Consider the following 18,007-nt stretch of genomic DNA (forward strand, 5'->3'; position numbering starts at 1 on the left):
CTGTACATTTTTGTTATGTCAGCTGTAATAGCATGGCGATACAAACGAAACGAGAGTAATGTTAGGATTAGATCTTGTTGAATAGTAGGACCAACCATGAGAATATCATTTAATGATATATTTGATGATGATTTAGACGAAGCGTCAAATACTACGCGAAGTTTAGTTGATGAGCTCTGCGGTCTAAGGACACAATGGTGAGGAATAATGTAATGATTTCCCGATTGCAAATTATCTAACGAAGCTACCTCCATGTGATTCAACTTAAGATATTCATCTAAAAAATCGATGTACATTTCCTTTAATTGGTGTTGAGATGCAAGCCGTCTTTCGAGTTGAAGAAAACGTCTTTTTGCACAGGACAACGAGTCTCCAAGTTGTTCAGGAGATTCCTTGAAAGGCAACCGAACCTGTATGCGCCCTGAATCCAGGAATTGTGTGTGCACCTGAAAGTGAGTTTCACATGCTTGTTCTTCTGAGGTTAACGAAATATCTTTATTTTGAATTCCATGTATTTCATCCATTTTCCAAAACCTTTCTAATAATATGTTAAGGTCCTGCCGTTGCGTTAAATTACAAGTGTATTGTTGAGTTGATTGAGGTTCAGCAATCTTACCCCCGACGATCCATCCTAATGCAGTTTCCACTAGATGAGGAAGACCAATTCCTAAACTAATTTTACCAGTTTTAAGTAGATCAAAAAACTCCTTTACGCTAAGCAATAGATCTACTTTTCCGGGCGTATAAAAGAATGGGTCGGCTAACTCAATTTCTTTGGGAATGGCCCAATTTGACACATCTAGTCTCTTTTCAGGCTGAGGTAGAGATATAGATTTAGTCACGATAAACTGCATATTCCATTCATCTGGAGATATTCTTGAACCAATTTTGGTAGATACGGAATGTTTCATATGTGTACGTAATTCACCGATTCCAGCAATCTCATAATGATCGTAACGAAACGGAAGCTGAAGCCTTTTCGCTAATTCTTCAGTTATAAAGGTAAGCTCAGAGCACGAATCAAGTAATGCTCTTGCGAGCTGAAACTCACCAAGTTTGTCTTGAATAAGAACTATTGCTGTTGGAAGTAATCCCCGCCGAGCGTGGCGAGTCAACATTGATGTTGCAAATGTTTTACTTTCGTCATGTGTATTATGAATGATTTGTTGCGATTGATGATGAATAGAAGGTCCATCTAGTTGATAATTTCCCTGGACGTTTGAATCCTTATGCATGTTTGTGTGATGTAAACCTCCACAATGACGACATCTATTCAATGAAGGACACTTTGAGGCTGGATGACCCTTATTGAGGCAATTTAAACAAAGTGACGCTGTTTTAACAATCTTAAATCGCTCAATAAAAGGTAGCGAATTAAAAACTGGACAGAATGCTAACCTATGCTCAGTTGACTGACATTGAATGCATCTACTTTGGGCAGCAACAAATACTTTTGAAGTACTATGAAGTTTGTCTCTGACGGGTCTTTCCTCTTGTCGGTTTCGCAGATACCCTTCCAAATATTGACAGTGTCGACTGAGAATTTGATAACAGTCGGCCCAGTCTGGCAATTTATCATATTCTTGAACCCGATCGTATGCTTGTTTGGATTCAAGATCAATTTTTGCCATAACAATGTGAATAAGTACTGCGTTTAATACATCAGCTTCAGACCCAAGAGACAACAATGATCCGCGTAGAGCTGAAACCGTATCCAAAATTGTACGTAGGGTAACAGCGTCTGCCTTTTTCATGCTAGCAATGTTAAATAAACTTGAAATATGTTCTACGAAAATAAGAACTTTCTTGTCATATCGCTCGTTGAGGCGCTCTAGGGCCTTGGGATAATTTTCGTCTGATATTTGAAATGGCGAGACTACGCTTAGAGCTTGGCCAGATAGACAACTTATTAGATAGTTAAATTTGTCAACATTGGACAATGAGTTGTCTTCATGTACCATATTTGTAAATGAAGTAATAAATTTTTGGAATTCCCCATATTTGCCGTCGAATTTAGGTAATTTGAGGGATGGAAGCCGATTATGATGTCCCCCATGATATGTCGATGAATTAAAGAAACTAAGTTCTTCTGGTTTTTCCTTTTTACTTGCGCCAATGCGCCGTAATATGATTGCCTTTGTTTCGATAAAAAGATTTTCTATCTCTGCCCGATTCGCGTCTGCTGGATCTAGCTTCTCAATATTGGTTAGAACTTGTAATGCTTGTTTAAAATACGACTCAATAATTTGAGACTGACAATCTAATATAATAGGGTCATTTTCAAGATCGATTCTAGCTCTTAAACTTTGAATATTAGATTGCAGTTGATTCCGTTGTTGTCTGAGAGGTAGAAGCTGCGTTTCATTTGGTGGAGACATTTTGGGCCCTTAACGAAAGAAATGTAGCAAGTTAGAAATGAATTAAACGTGAATTAAATTAAACTCAAATGCATTAAGTTTCACTCAAGAGCTTAATAAGTGAGCTTTAATATGTAGATCGTTTCTCTATATAGTCATATATCCGACTCCAATACCCAATAACATATAAATATTTCGGCCCATAAAATTCATAACGTTAAAGTAAACATCCGTTTTTATAAACAATTGTCCCCCTCAAAACCAAAGCGTATGAACGCTAATCCATAAAAATTAACATAAACAATCGAACACTTGAAGTAATAATTGTCCCCCTCAAAACCAAAGCGTATGAACGCTAATCCATAAAAACTAACATAAACAATTGAACACTTGAAATAATAATTGTCCCCCTAACAACCAAAGGCGTGAGAACGCTAACTCAGCACTTAAAATCGGACCAATCAAATCGTCGAAGTATCAACCACGCCACCAAAGGGCTCCCAAATTTAGCTATAAATATAACCATAAGACATTTTTGTAATCAGTTCTAAGTTTTCTTTCAAATAATAAAGTACATTGCTTAACTCACGAAAAATATCTTTTTTTTCCTTATCGAGAAAATCGAATATTTAATTGGCGCAGTCGGTAGGATTGGAAAAAAAAAGTTATTCTATCCGTGTTACATATAGAATTGTTATCCGTGTGTTACATAGAATTGGTGAATAACTATTGTAGTGAACTGTTATTCTATCCGTGCGACGCGTAGAACTGTTATCTGTGCGTTACATAGAATTAGTGAATAATCACTACAAAATAAATTTCCGATCCGACATCAAGAATTTACGGGTAGTGCTCGAAAGTCTACAACAGTGAAAAATATTTTCTGCCAACTGTGCGCGGAAGTATCAACTGTGCGTTGCAACCAAAGAAAAAATATTTACGCCAACTGTGCGCGAAAATATTAACTGTGTGTTACAACTATTAAATCCAATTGAGGAACAAAAACCGCCAACTTGTGTGCGAACAAAAACCCAAAATCCAAAATAAAACATAACCAAAACCCAGAAAATTAACAAAACAAAACACCACAAAAAACCCAGAAGATCAACAAAACAACACATCACTAAAACCCAGAAAAAAAAAAAACCAAAACAAACCATCACTAAAACACAGAAAAAAAAAAACCCAAAACAAACCATCACTAAAATCCAGAAAAATCAAAAAATTTAAAAGATATAAAATGGCTGTAGAACTCACCGAAGCCCACCTCAACCAGGCACTGTCTTCATTAAGACAGGTGGCAAATTACGATGGAGCTCCAGAAAATCTGACGTCGTTTATAAGGAGAATAGATTTTATTATGCACCTATATCCAACCAATGATATAAGGCAGCATAACATACTGTTCAGTGCAATCGAGATGCAGCTTACCGGAGAAGCACAACGACTCTCACAAATTGGACAATCTAACACCTGGCCGGAACTAAGGACACTCCTTATCAACGAATTAAAAACGCAGACCCCCTGTGAGGAACTTCTGCGACGCCTCTACAACACCAGCTACGCAGGAAATCTTCGTAAGTTTGTCACCGAATTAGAAGATAAGTCTTACATTATAACAAACAAATTAAGTCTAGAAAACGATGCGAATAACACCGCGCTCTATACAAACGCGTTAAATAACACCATCAAAGACGTAATAAATAAAAAATTACCCGATAGATTATTCATGACATTAGCTAGATACGATATAACCACAGTCAGTAAATTGAAGCAAGTAGCTCAAAGAGAAGGGTTATACGAAAATAGTATAACAGAAATAAGAAAGTCAAATCAAAGCCAAAATCAGAATCAAAAAGGTGGAAAAACTTTTGTACCCAATAGTACAATTCCGTCTCAAACAAAGCAATCAGATACAATACCAAACCAAAAACTATTCCAAGAATTTCAACAAAAATTAAATATTGACAGGGCTCAAAATCCAATGAATAATCAACAGCAAAACAACTATTCAAAGAATAATGTAGCAAACCAGCCTACAAAAAGGCAAAGAGAAAGTAATAGTGGAATTAGCAAAATGGATACATCCGAAAATTTTCATCAGAATGCCTCGGATCAATCGGAAGAAGAGATAGAGACAAGTCCTTCATCAGAATAATAATGAACAATAAACCTTTGAGATGTGTAGTCGATTCAGGCTCTTCAATCAATATAATGTCCGAAAACTTTTTTAATTTCAAAACCTATTTAGGAGATTCCAAAATTCACATGATTGAAGGAGCAGTAGAACTAAAAGAAATTATTTTCCTTGCACCCAGCTAACTTTGTCCGACAGAACAAAAATTTTATATCCATAAATTTTCAAATAAATACGACATGTTGATAGGCAGAACTTTCCTAAAAGCCTGCAAAGCACAAATAAATTATGAAGAAGAATACGCAAAATTAGGAAACTATACATTTTACTTTAGAGATGTTGAAGAAATAGAAGAAGAACAAAACATAGAAGTTTTGGACCCACCCACAGAAAGGGACCCGGAAACAAATTTTGCGATTGAAAACGAAATAATAGAAAGTAATGAGTATAGACTCGACCATTTAAACAACGAAGAAACTCAAAAATTAAAAAAGGTCTTGTACGAATTCAGTGACATTCGGTATCGCGAAGGTGAAAATTTGACTTTCACGAGTACAATAAAGCACTCTATTCATACAAAACATGAGGACCCAATCTATAAACGACCATACAAATATCCCCAAACATTTGATATGGAAGTCAACAAACAAATAAATGAAATGATTGAACAGGGTATCATTCGTAAATCGAATTCCCCTACTGTTCACCCATTTGGATCGTCCCAAAAAAGGAGATGCTTCCAAGAAACAAAAATTCAGATTAGTCATTGACTACCGAAATCTAAATGAAGTCACAATAGACGACAAATTTCCAATCCCAGTTATGGACGAAATTCTCGACAAACTAGGAAAATGCCAATACTTTACCACCATTGATTTAGCTAAGGGATTTCATCAAATTCAAATGGATCCTGAATCTATTGCAAAAACAGCTTTCTCAACTAAACATGGCCATTACGAATACACACGTATGCCATTTGGTCTTAAAAATGCCCCGGCAACATTCCAGAGATGCATGAATAATCTTTTGGAAGACCTTATTTATAAGGATTGCCTTGTTTATCTGGATGACATCATTGTGTACTCCACTTCATTGGAGGAACACATACTATCACTCAGAAAGGTATTTAACAAACTAAGAGAAGCTAATCTTAAACTCCAACTTGACAAATGCGAATTTATGAAAAGGGAAACTGCATTCCTTGGTCATATAATAACAACAGAAGGTATAAAACCTAACCCAGATAAAGTCAAAGCAATTCAAAATTTTCCGATACCCAAAACTCCAAAAGAAATTAAATCATTCTTAGGATTATGCGGATTCTTCAGGAAATTTATACCCAACTTTGCACATATTGCAAAACCTTTAACTCTAGGATTAAAGAAAGGAGCTAAAATAAATATAAACGACCCAAATTACATTTCATCCTTTGAAAAATTAAAATATCTCCTTATGAATGATCCTATACTTGCATATCCCGATTTCAAAAAACCATTTTTCCTAACCACAGATGCCAGCAACATAGCTTTAGGTGCGTTCCTTTCACAGGACCATAGACCTATTTCTTATGGTAGTAGAACACTTAACGAACACGAACTTAATTATTCAGCCATAGAAAAGGAATTACTATCTATTGTATGGGCAACTAAATATTTTAGGCCATACCTTTTCGGTAGAAAGTTCGAGATTCTAAGCGACCATAAGCCTTTAGTATGGCTCAACAATATAAAAGAACCAAATATGAAACTTCAAAGATGGAAAATAAGACTAAATGAGTTTGATTACAAAATTAAATATTTACCTGGCAAAGAAAATCATGTAGCAGATGCCCTTTCCAGAGTTAAAATAGATGAAAACTTTTTAGGATCAACAGAAAGCACAGCAGCTACAATACATAGTGCTCACGAGGATAATGAAAACTACATTCCAATAGTAGAAAGACCCATTAATTATTACAACAGACAAATAGAATTCATTAGAGGTTCAGAAGACAAAGCAGAAACAACAACTTACTTTTACAAAACAAACATAAAAATAACATACAAAGAAATGACCAATGCTTACGCAAGGGATATAATCATAAGATATCTTTGCAGTAAAAACACTGTACTATATTTTCATAATGAACAAGATTTCCCATATTCCAACAAGCTTTTATCGAAATAATACAACCAAACGCAAATACAAAAACCTCGAAATCTAGCATTAAGTTAGAGGACCTTCAAACGTTTGCACAATTTAAAGAAATAATCCTAAAACAACATAAAGAACTATTACATCCAGGAATTGAAAAAACGATTAATTTGTTTAAAGAAAAATATTATTTTCCCGATTTTCAAAACCTAATTCAAAACATTATTAATGAATGCTCAGTATGCAATATCGCAAAGACAGAAAATAGAAATACAAAACTAACTTTTGAAATAACACCAGAACTTTTTAATATCAGAGAAAAATACGTCATGGACTTTTACATGATCGACAATTTACAATTCCTCTCATGCATTGACATTTACTCGAAATTTGCAACACTTGTAGAAGTAAAGTCTAGAGATTGGTTAGAAGCCAAGAGAGCAATTATGAAAGTATTCACTGAAATGGGCAAACCGATAGAAATAAAATCAGACAAAGATTCAGCATTTCTGTGTATAGCACTAAAAAATTGGCTACAAGAAGAAAATGTAAAGTTAGAAATCACATCAAGTAAAAACGGCATCTCAGATGTAGAAAGATTCCATAAAACAGTAAATGAAAAACTCAGAATTATAAATAGTGAAAATGACATCGACGATAAATTACTTAAATTTGAAAAAATTCTCTACGTATACAACCATAAGACGAGACATAAAACAACTAACCGAACACCAGCGGACATTTTTATCTATGCAGGATCCCCCGACTATAATACCCAAACAAGAAAAATACATCAAATAAACAATTTAAATGAAGATAGACACGACTTCGAAATCGACACTAGATTTAAACAAGCACCATTAGTAAAGTCAAAAACGACAAATCCATTCAAAAGACCGGAGAAATAAATCAGTTAGACGAGAAACATTTTGAAGAAAGAAATAGAGGACAAAAAGTTACACACTACAAATCAAAATTCAAGAAGAAAAAGAAAGTTAATAAAAGCAAATACGACAATTAATTAATTACAGGTCAACAACTCAAGATGACTTTTTTATGCATCATGCTATTCTTAACATTAAAATCAACATGCAGTCAATCCATTGACATAAACCCAGTAAAAGCACCAAACGGTTACTTAATATTTAAAACAGGAACCATGGACTTACCGACAAACTTTGAATATCATTATTTAAAAGTGAATTTAACTCTAATAGACATTACATATAATAATTTAATGCAACAAGCACAAGAATTTAAAAACCTAATCCATATTCAATACTTAACAGAAAAACTAAGTAGGGAAATTAATGGAATACACATTGTAAAACGTAACAAACGAGGACTAATTAACGGAATTGGTTCAATATACAAATATCTTTTTGGTACTCTTGATCAGGAAGATAAAGATGAATTAGAAGAAAAAATAAATAATCTGAAAGCAATAGCGTACAAGCAAACGAACTAAATTACGTAATAGACACTGTTAATAAAGGTTTAGAAGTAATAAACAGCCTCAGGGAAGAAAAAGAAAAAGAAGTAAGATTAGAAGTTCTAATCTTTAATTTTGAGCATTTCACAGAATACATTGAAGACATAGAAATGGGCATGCAGCTCACTAGATTAGGAATTTTCAACCCAAAACTTTTAAAACATAATCACTTAAGTCATGTTAATTCGGAAAAACTATTGAATACAAAAACTTCCACCTGGCTTAAACCAAGTTCAAACGAGATATTTATCATTTCAAACATTCCTCAAGAAGTAATAAAAACCCCTATCTTTGAGATACTTCCTTATCCAGACGAGAATAAAAATATTTTGACAGAAAATTCATACGATAAATACTATTTTAATAACAACACTTTGTTCAATAAAAACACAAAACAAATAGAAACTAACGAATGTATAATAGGCATTTTAAATCAAATCCCAACCACTTGTAAATACACTAAGACATATAAGAATTTTCAAACTAATTACATTGAACCAAACATAATTGTAACATGGAATCTACCAAAAACTAAACTTAATCAAAATTGCGTAAACAACGAATTAATAATAGAAGGCAATAACATAATAAAAATTTACGATTGTGCCTTACAACTAAACGAAATATCAATAATAAATTCATTACTTGACTATAGCCAAAGCATTTATGTAACAAACAATATCACCAGGCTAGAACCTATTTCCTTTATCCAAACAAAAGAGATAATTAACGAACATACGAAATATTATACTGCATTTCAAACTATTACATTAACCACTTTTATACTTACTATAATAAGTTTGATTACATACTTAATCTATAAGTTTAAGGCAATGCCACAAAAATTAATTATTAAGCATTTCCGATCAAATAACAATCGTGGTCCCACAGACATAATCGAAACCCCAATTGTTGAAAAAATCGAGTCCCAAATTATAAACAAAATTGATACTCCAATATTTACAGCTGAGAAAAACCCCTCGCGGACAGGCTATTTTCTTTAGAATGGGGGAGTCATATATCCGACTCCAATACCCAATAACATATAAATATTTCGGCCCCTAAAATTCATAACGTTAAAGTAAACATCCGTTTTTATAAACAATTGTCCCCCTCAAAACCAAAGCGTATGAACGCTAATCCATAAAAATTAACATAAACAATCGAACACTTGAAGTAATAATTGTCCCCCTCAAAACCAAAGCGTATGAACGCTAATCCATAAAAACTAACATAAACAATTGAACACTTGAAATAATAATTGTCCCCCTAACAACCAAAGGCGTGAGAACGCTAACTCAGCACTTAAAATCGGACCAATCAAATCGTCGAAGTATCAACCACGCCACCAAAGGGCTCCCAAATTTAGCTATAAATATAACCATAAGACATTTTTGTAATCAGTTCTAAGTTTTCTTTCAAATAATAAAGTACATTGCTTAACTCACGAAAAATATCTTTTTTTTCCTTATCGAGAAAATCGAATATTTAATTATATGACAGTTTGAGTACTTACTCCGCTGTGCTTAATACTTAGCACGTGTTAAAGCTTACGAGTGTTTTACATGTGAGTGTAAAGCATGTGAAAGCTTTACGATCGCTAATGAGTGGTAATTGAGTCAAAATTTGAGTGGAAATAGATACTGTAAATTTACACACTCAAGTTGACTTAGGTTATGATAGGGCTCCACGTAAATGTCCACGATGATGTCTTGCAAATGCCAATGATGAAGAAGTCCGATGACGACTATCCAAGATGATTATGTAACGATGAAGAAGTCCAATGATGAATGTGATGATGATGTACGCTGAAAAGTCCAATGATGACTGTCCAAGATGATGTAACGATGAATGCAATATAATGAACGAATAAACGACTTTATATAGTTTTTAAGTTTTTATGTTGGGACTTGCGTAGTGCAAGGTCCTGTCACGGTCGCCAATGTTTGATCTGCCCAGTTGCAGATGGTACAAAACTCCAATGCTCAATAGCATGTGGAGTGGAGTAAGGAAAATTAAGTCTTCTCCTCTTCGAATTCCAGAAAGAAGTCATTTTTATATTTCGTTTTCATGAGTTAAAAGCTCTTCATGAGCCATGTAACAGAAGCTTTTAGAACATGTTAATGTAAATACAGTGGTAGAAATTCCGATAATCTTAAACAAATAATATAAGAAATTTTAATATATACAAATCTAAGTTAACAATGACGTCTCCTCCAACACCTTACACCAGTAAAGCAAATATTTCAAGCATTTTCACATGCTTCTTACAAGCATATCTTAGTATCTCGCTTACTCAATCATACGGGCACCCTAGCGCCCCACCAGCCAACGGCCAACTCCGGCCTTATGGAAAAACGTTTATATGCATAACTCGACTGTTTTTTGTCCGATTTTGATCAAATTTTCTATTTTGCTAGATATTAGATATTAAATTTAAGTGTGCCAAATTTGATTGCATAAGGTAAAAAAATACGGGAGATAATCAAGTTTTTCAAATTACGGGGGCGGAAAAGGGCGTGGCAAAATTTTTATACATACAAAATGTGTGCATTTACTAAACGAATATACATACCAAATATGGTGTCTCTAGCTAGAATAGTTTTTGAGATAAACGTTTTTTTAAATTGCGGGGGCGGAAAGGGGCGTGGCAAAAATTTGAAATTAACTTGATCACTCTACATACTACACGAGTCTACATACCAAATTTGGTGTCTCTAGCTCTTACAGTCTCCGAGATCTAGGTGTTCATACGGACAGACGGACAGACGGACAGACGGACGGACGGACGAACAGACGGACATGGCTAGATCGACTCGGTTGTTGATCCTGATCAAGAATATATATACTTTGTGGGGTCGGAGATGCTTCCTTCTGCCTGTTACATACATTTTGGCGACTTTAATATACCATTTCACCCTATGGGTGTATGGTATAAAAACTTCATATATCCCTAATTTATCATTTACAAAAACTGCACGTGTCACAGACGATACGGACGTTTTCTCTATTGTCAGCAACAATGCAGCGATTAATTTCTTCTATTAATCTACCCAAAAAATGACAAAAAATAGTAAATGTAAAGTCCTGTGCCAGGGTGGCATTGCGCAAAAAAAGGACATACATATAAAAGCATTGCAAGGATCCTTTTTTACCATAAAATTTCAATGTCACCATTGGCAGTTTTGTGTGTTGCCATTTCTCTTGCTGATCCCCTCGTAACTATTACGAGATAAATTGTTGTCGATAAATTATGTATTGTGTGCTTAGGTTTCGTTTTTTTTTCCTGAATTTATTGCAGTTTGTTTTTCAATTTTTTAAATGGCATTCGAATGCTCAAAAGTGAATTATTGTTCGTGTTTGATATGGCGGGGAGGATATAAGACAGATAAAACGGAAGGATATATTCCAGCCTTTATATAAAATGAGCAAATGATCTAATCAGGATATCACAGTAGCTGAAAGATTTGAGAACGTATTGAAGAGTTTTTGAATAATTTTTCTCTGCATAACATTTATTAGGAATATTTTTGTTTATCAGCTTCTGCTTCTGTGCTGCGGCGGCAGTTGCTTCCTTTTTATATTCTTCATATAAATGTTTTCGCGGCTACAAATTATACTCTCTCTATTTCGCAAACAGGAAAGCAGGGTATAATGGGCAAAACAATCAAGATTGATCAAACGACCAACTTCTCAACTGAAGCAGAAAGATATTCATTCAAACTGTGGGAAATATACCATCTTACCATCATTTTGTCACTTCAATTGTGAAGTGAAATGTCTTTCAATTGGCAGTGCATAAAAAGTAAATAAATAAGAACCAAGAACTAAGATCCCAAGGAAATTAAGTTTCTATCCTGAGAGATCAATAGTTTCCCGAATGTAGAAAGAGAATTAGCATTGAGGAACTTACGACAATTTAGATAACGAATTAAATTTGATAAATGAGGCATTTATATAAAATTGTTATGCCAGAACATTAGCATACTTTTGGGAGGTATCACAATGTTCTTCACCTAAATTACTTGGCTTCTCTCACTTTTGCTACTTACATTCCTGCGTGTAATTTATAATGTTTTTTTATTATTTATATGCCCCCTTCCCCTTGCTTACTCACTCTCTCTCTCTGTCTTATTTGCTGGCTACCTCTCTTTCGCACTCTCTCACTTTTTGCTAGTAAATAATTCACATACAACGGAGGCAAAATTTATGATGCTGACAAAGTAGCCGTAAAAAATATAACAACAACGACAAACAGAAGGGAAGGAGTGAACGAATTTTTTGAAAATTTTTTATGAGTTCAGCGACTTTTAAGATACTCTTCTGTAAAAATGAGGTATATGGCCTAAATCTCTCTATTAACTAAGTATAATTTGGGCTAATTTTGTCTGATTATTTGGTTTACTAGTTTTTATTTTGAATTCCCTGTCTCTTTATCCCATATCGATATATGGAAATCTAAATGATGACATAGTTCTTAAGTATATCTTATTACATACGATATTTTCCCTATTACTTAAAGGATATACCCTACTTACGCCTGGCAAGAGACAATGCATATTTATTTTGGTATTTAACGCAAATGAGCAACATGCAAAATTCCGCACATAATATCCAAGCTATGAAAGTATGTATAGTAGATTATCACGATTTAGCTAGATAAATCCATCAGAGATATTTATTGTTTTTACCTGCTCTGAGCCGCATTACCCGGCTTATCCAGGCATATTTACACAGATTTTAATTTACTACCAAATACTTGCTTTACCCAGGAATTAAACTATAAAGCCTTCTTAAACACTACCACCAAGGATTATTAGGTAACACTGCAACTTAGAATTGGAATTATAAATTCCATTTAAATCTGTAAAATATGTTCTGGGACTTAAAAAAATCAACTAAATCACCCAAGTAAAACTTAGTGATTAGGGGGTAAGATGGATCACTTCAAAAGATTAGAAAATGCATATTATACAATCGCTAAGCAAGGATATTTAAAATATTTTACGGAAGACATCATTTTAAGATTAGAAAATGCATTGTAAATAAAAGTTAAGAAAAGATATTCAAAATAATTTATCGAACAACTCTTTTTAAGCCTTAAATCTATATATATGTATGCTTACTTACTAAAACGCTTTTTAACCAAAAAAAAAATATTGAAATTGGTCAATAAATGATGAAATTTATGAAAATTGTGAATAAATTAAAGTTAAAATAGTTTCCTCACTAAATATTTGGTACTCTGTATTTATTTAACTCTAATATGTGTTTAGTTTCGCAATGCTTAAAACTATGAACGATGAAGAAATTGACAAAAAAAAAAAGAAAATATCTTAATAATTAAGTGGCTTAATTCATTGATTAGAATTGTTAGCCATTTTGGAGTTTCTTTTCTAAATTTATAATTTAGCCATATAGTCAATACAAATGTAAATATTAAATATTAAATGTAAATAACATTATTACTTGGTTAATTTAATTTAATTCTTATAGCTTAATTTCTCAAATTATGTGAAATTTACAATTTTGCGTAAACCTCTTAATAATAATAATAGTAATTTTTTTAAATTTTAAAACCTTTAGAAATCACAAAAAAAAGACACGAAAATTGAATATGCATTAATCTACCCGCATAAATAATCAGAGATCCTGTGAATGAAAATTGTAAAAAAAAGTAACAAATCAAAAAACCATTTCACAGGTTAATAAATTATGCCTGCATTTTGGAAAACTGTCGACTGCAAACAAAAGGAAAATATAATAAAACAATTAACACACGAAACAAGTATTAAGCGATAAAAAGTCATTAAACTATTAACAAAAAAAGCAATGAGGTGTCACGGGACACCCAGGTAGAGCGAAGCTCTCTACGAATTCGTCACATTTAGGGGGTCACTGAAGTGTAGCTGAATTTTGTTAATACATTTCGATTTGAAGTCTCACTAAATTGATCGCTATATTGGGGGAGTGAAGGTAACACCCCATGCCAGTACTAGACGACGCCCTTGTGTACACATACTTTTTTAAGGGTAACTCTTATACATACATACATACATATGTATGTATGGTAACTATTATACATATATACATACATATGTATGTATGGTAACTATTATACATACATACATACATATGGCAAACGCTGCAACGAGTAGAACCCGTGAAAAAAAAGCCGATTATTATATTGACTGTAACTTGTGTTATATTTATCCGATCACATTCAAATTTTGGGATCTGGGGTTTTATATCCAATATTATCACATATGTAAATTTCATAGCATACTCCAATTTTTATAAAAATGTTTCTTCTAGTTCTTCTATAGCTATATGATATAGTGGTCCGATCCTGATGGTTTTCATACTTTATTTTTCCCAGGTAATAAAAAACCCCGAAAAAAATAAAATTTCAGCTCTATAGCTCTTAAGACGGCTGAGTAAAACGCATTCGCACAGACGGACGGACGGACGGACAGACGAACATGGCTATATCAACTCAGCTTCTCATGCTGATCAAGAATATATATACTTTTTGGGGTCGGAAACGTCTCCTTCTGTGCGTTACAAACATCTGACAAATTTTATAATACCCTCTTCAAGGGTATAAAAATGTACGTTACATACATACATAGGGACATATAATAAAGTTATACATATACATAAAGTTTCACGTTCACATATGTACATACATACATACATATATTCTAAAAAATTTCTTAACATAATTATTATACAAAATATACATATATAAGTACAGATGATATATTTATGTACAATGTATATATGCATGTAATTTAAAAAAAAAAAAAAATATTCGACGACCTCTACATCATTTGAACCACGGGCCTGGTGCAGGGGAGGCCAACACACACCTTCAGAACTGCAATGGCATGTAGGAGTTAATGGATAAATTATCGTTTTATTGCGCTACAAGAAAAAAATCTGACTCGCTGCAGATCTGACGTCTGACGATTTTTAAAAAAAATTTCCTACCGCGACATACCTAAGAGAGCTTCGCTCTAAAAAAAAAAAAACACACCCACACACAAACACACAAACAGACACATGTGAAAATATAAATGAGGGGAAAATTCGTTTGGGGAAAAACTTTTTGTGATGCAACAACAAAACAACGATGACTTGGAGCTGCCACTGCAGAGGCAGAGGTGGGGAGAAGTGGAAGTGAAAATGGAACATAAACAGACCACAGAAGTTTATCGAAAAACGCTAAACAAAAGGCCACAAGAGCAGAACCGAAAAAAAGAGATCCAAACTGCGATGCGGAGAGAAGCCGGAGCGACAAACAAATTAATTTTTACATGACATTTAAACGAGCGAACCGAGGCGATTGTTAAGTGTTGAGTGGTTTTGGTGGAGAAATCTCAGCAAAGACAATATTGGAGGGACAAAGAGAGGGGAGCATGGCCTCCAATGTCTCTGGTGTTGACAGCAGGCACCGACAAACGATGAGGGCGAGAACTGAGAGCAGTGAAAGAGAGAGAGAGAAGGCGAGAGAGTGAGACAAGCAGAGACGAGACATATGTGTGTGGAAGATAAGATTAATGTGCGGCAACCCAAAAATGCGATGATTCTTTCAAACTCACTGAGTACGGCTCATGATACAATAACATAAGATAGTCTCGTCGTCAGCAGAGGCTCGTCGTTTATATGTCTTAGCTTCAGTGCGTTCGTGCTTGTCATATGAAAAGGTTGTCTGCGGGCGAATTTATTAAAAGTTGTTAACCCTTGTGTGACCAAAAAAAAAGAACAATGATTTATTGCTATTTTTGTCGCAAAAGTGTGCCGGGTGTGAAAACCATTCACGCACCAAAATGTATTGTTAAGAGGAAGTTGTGGGAGGAAAGCCTTGGGTGCAGCCTTGGTGAAAACTCCAGAATTTGCGACACACATTTTGATGATTCTCAATTCACGCTTGCATCTAAAAACGGCCAAATTTATAAAAGGAGGCGCCTTAATGAAGATGCCGTGCCCAAACGAGAAGAGGCTCAATCAAACATTATTAAAGAAGGCTATATTAATTCGAGCACACAAACAACTGGAAGAGTCTCTGGGCAAAATATTTACAGAAACCCAGATAAAAATATTGAAAAATGGTGGCAAACGAACTTTATTCAATCCAGATGATATGTTTGCTGCTATTTGCCTCCATACCGCAGGCCCTCGGGCGTACAATCATCTATATAAAAAGGGATTCCCTTTACCGAGTCGTGCCACCTTATACAGATGGTTATCAGAAGTCGATATAAAGACTGGTACCCTGGATGTCGTCATTGACCTAATGGCAAATGAGGAAGTGGACGAAACTGATAAGCTTTGCGTATTGGCCTTCGACGAGATGAAGGTTACAGCTGCTTACGAATATGACAGCTCAGCGGACGTCGTGTACAAGGCAAGCAACTTAGTGCAACTGGCAATTGTGCGCGGGTTACGAAAATCATGGAAGCAGCCAGTTTATTTTGATTACAACACCCGAATGGACATGAACACACTTAACACCATTTTAAGGAAGCTGCACCGTAGAGGATATCCAGTAGTAGCAATTGTGTCCGATTTGGGCGCCGGAAACCAACGACTATGGACAGAGCTTGGTATTTCAGAAAGTAAGTGTATTACAAGAATTATAATCAGCGAGAAGTTTTAATTGTTTTTCGTATGTTTTTAGAAAAAACCTGGTTTAGCCATCCAGAGTATGATAAACTGAAGATTTTTGTTTTTTCGGATGCCCCTCATCTTATAAAGTTAGTCCGTAACCACTACTTGGAAACTGGATTAAAAATAAACGGAAAGCAATTGAATAAGACTACAATTCAGCAAGCATTGACTCACTGTTCTAAGTCTGATGTGTCAATAATGTTCAAAATTACTGATAACCACATTAATGTGCGTTCGCTTGCTAAATAAAAAGTTAAATTGGCAACTCAGTTGTTTTCCAATACAACTGCCAGCTCCATCAGACGATGCTATGCTCTAGGGTATGAAGTAGAGAATGCTTGTGAAACTGCCGATTTCTTTAAACTTATTAACGATTGGTTCGACATTTTCAATACAAAACTTTGCACGGCTAATTCCATTGAGACAACACAGCCTTATGGAAAGCAAATTGAGACTCAAAGGAAAGTTTTACTGGAAGTTTCAAACCTGATGAGCAGTGATATTGTTGGAAAATCACACACACTTCCCTTTCAGAAAGGCTTTTTAGTTAGTAATGCGTCCCTTGATGCATTATATATATACTTAAAGCAAAAGTATAAAATGGAATATATCATAACAAGTCGTCTGAATCAAGACATTTTGGAAAATTTTTTTGGCGCCATGCGGTTGCGGGGTGGACAATATGACCATCCAACTCCGCTTCAATTTAAGTATAGATTAAGAAAGTACATAACAGGTATGACAAAATTAAAATAATCTATGAGCAAATAATTCATTTCAATAACATAAACTAATTAAATGTTTAGCTTTTTATTTCAGAAACGTTTTGTCCGTGAATGTCTTTTGTGCTATGTCTGTTTCTTCATTTGTTATTATGTATATTTTAATAAGATTTTATTTTCTTATGCTGTAGCGGACGTTGACGATACTATGCGCAGTACGTTCATGTGGCCCCTACGACACCAGGACAAAGCCTGTTACGCGCGAGCCCAAGCAGATAACTGCCCACCTCCCACACGACCGACAGAGGGGTGCAGCCGTATAACGCACGGCACGAATCGCGTGGACAAAATACACAATAGAAAAGACAGACAAACAAATAATACTATAGCTATCTATTAACTAAATGGGATAGGATAGATGTTTAAGCATATTAATAGAAAACTCTGAGCCGATTACAGGGAATAGAAGGTTGTAATCAGAGCAGAGGACCCT

This window comes from Drosophila willistoni, unplaced genomic scaffold (genome assembly GCF_018902025.1).
Source record: "Drosophila willistoni isolate 14030-0811.24 unplaced genomic scaffold, UCI_dwil_1.1 Seg149, whole genome shotgun sequence".
Lineage (NCBI taxonomy): Eukaryota > Metazoa > Arthropoda > Insecta > Diptera > Drosophilidae > Drosophila > Drosophila willistoni.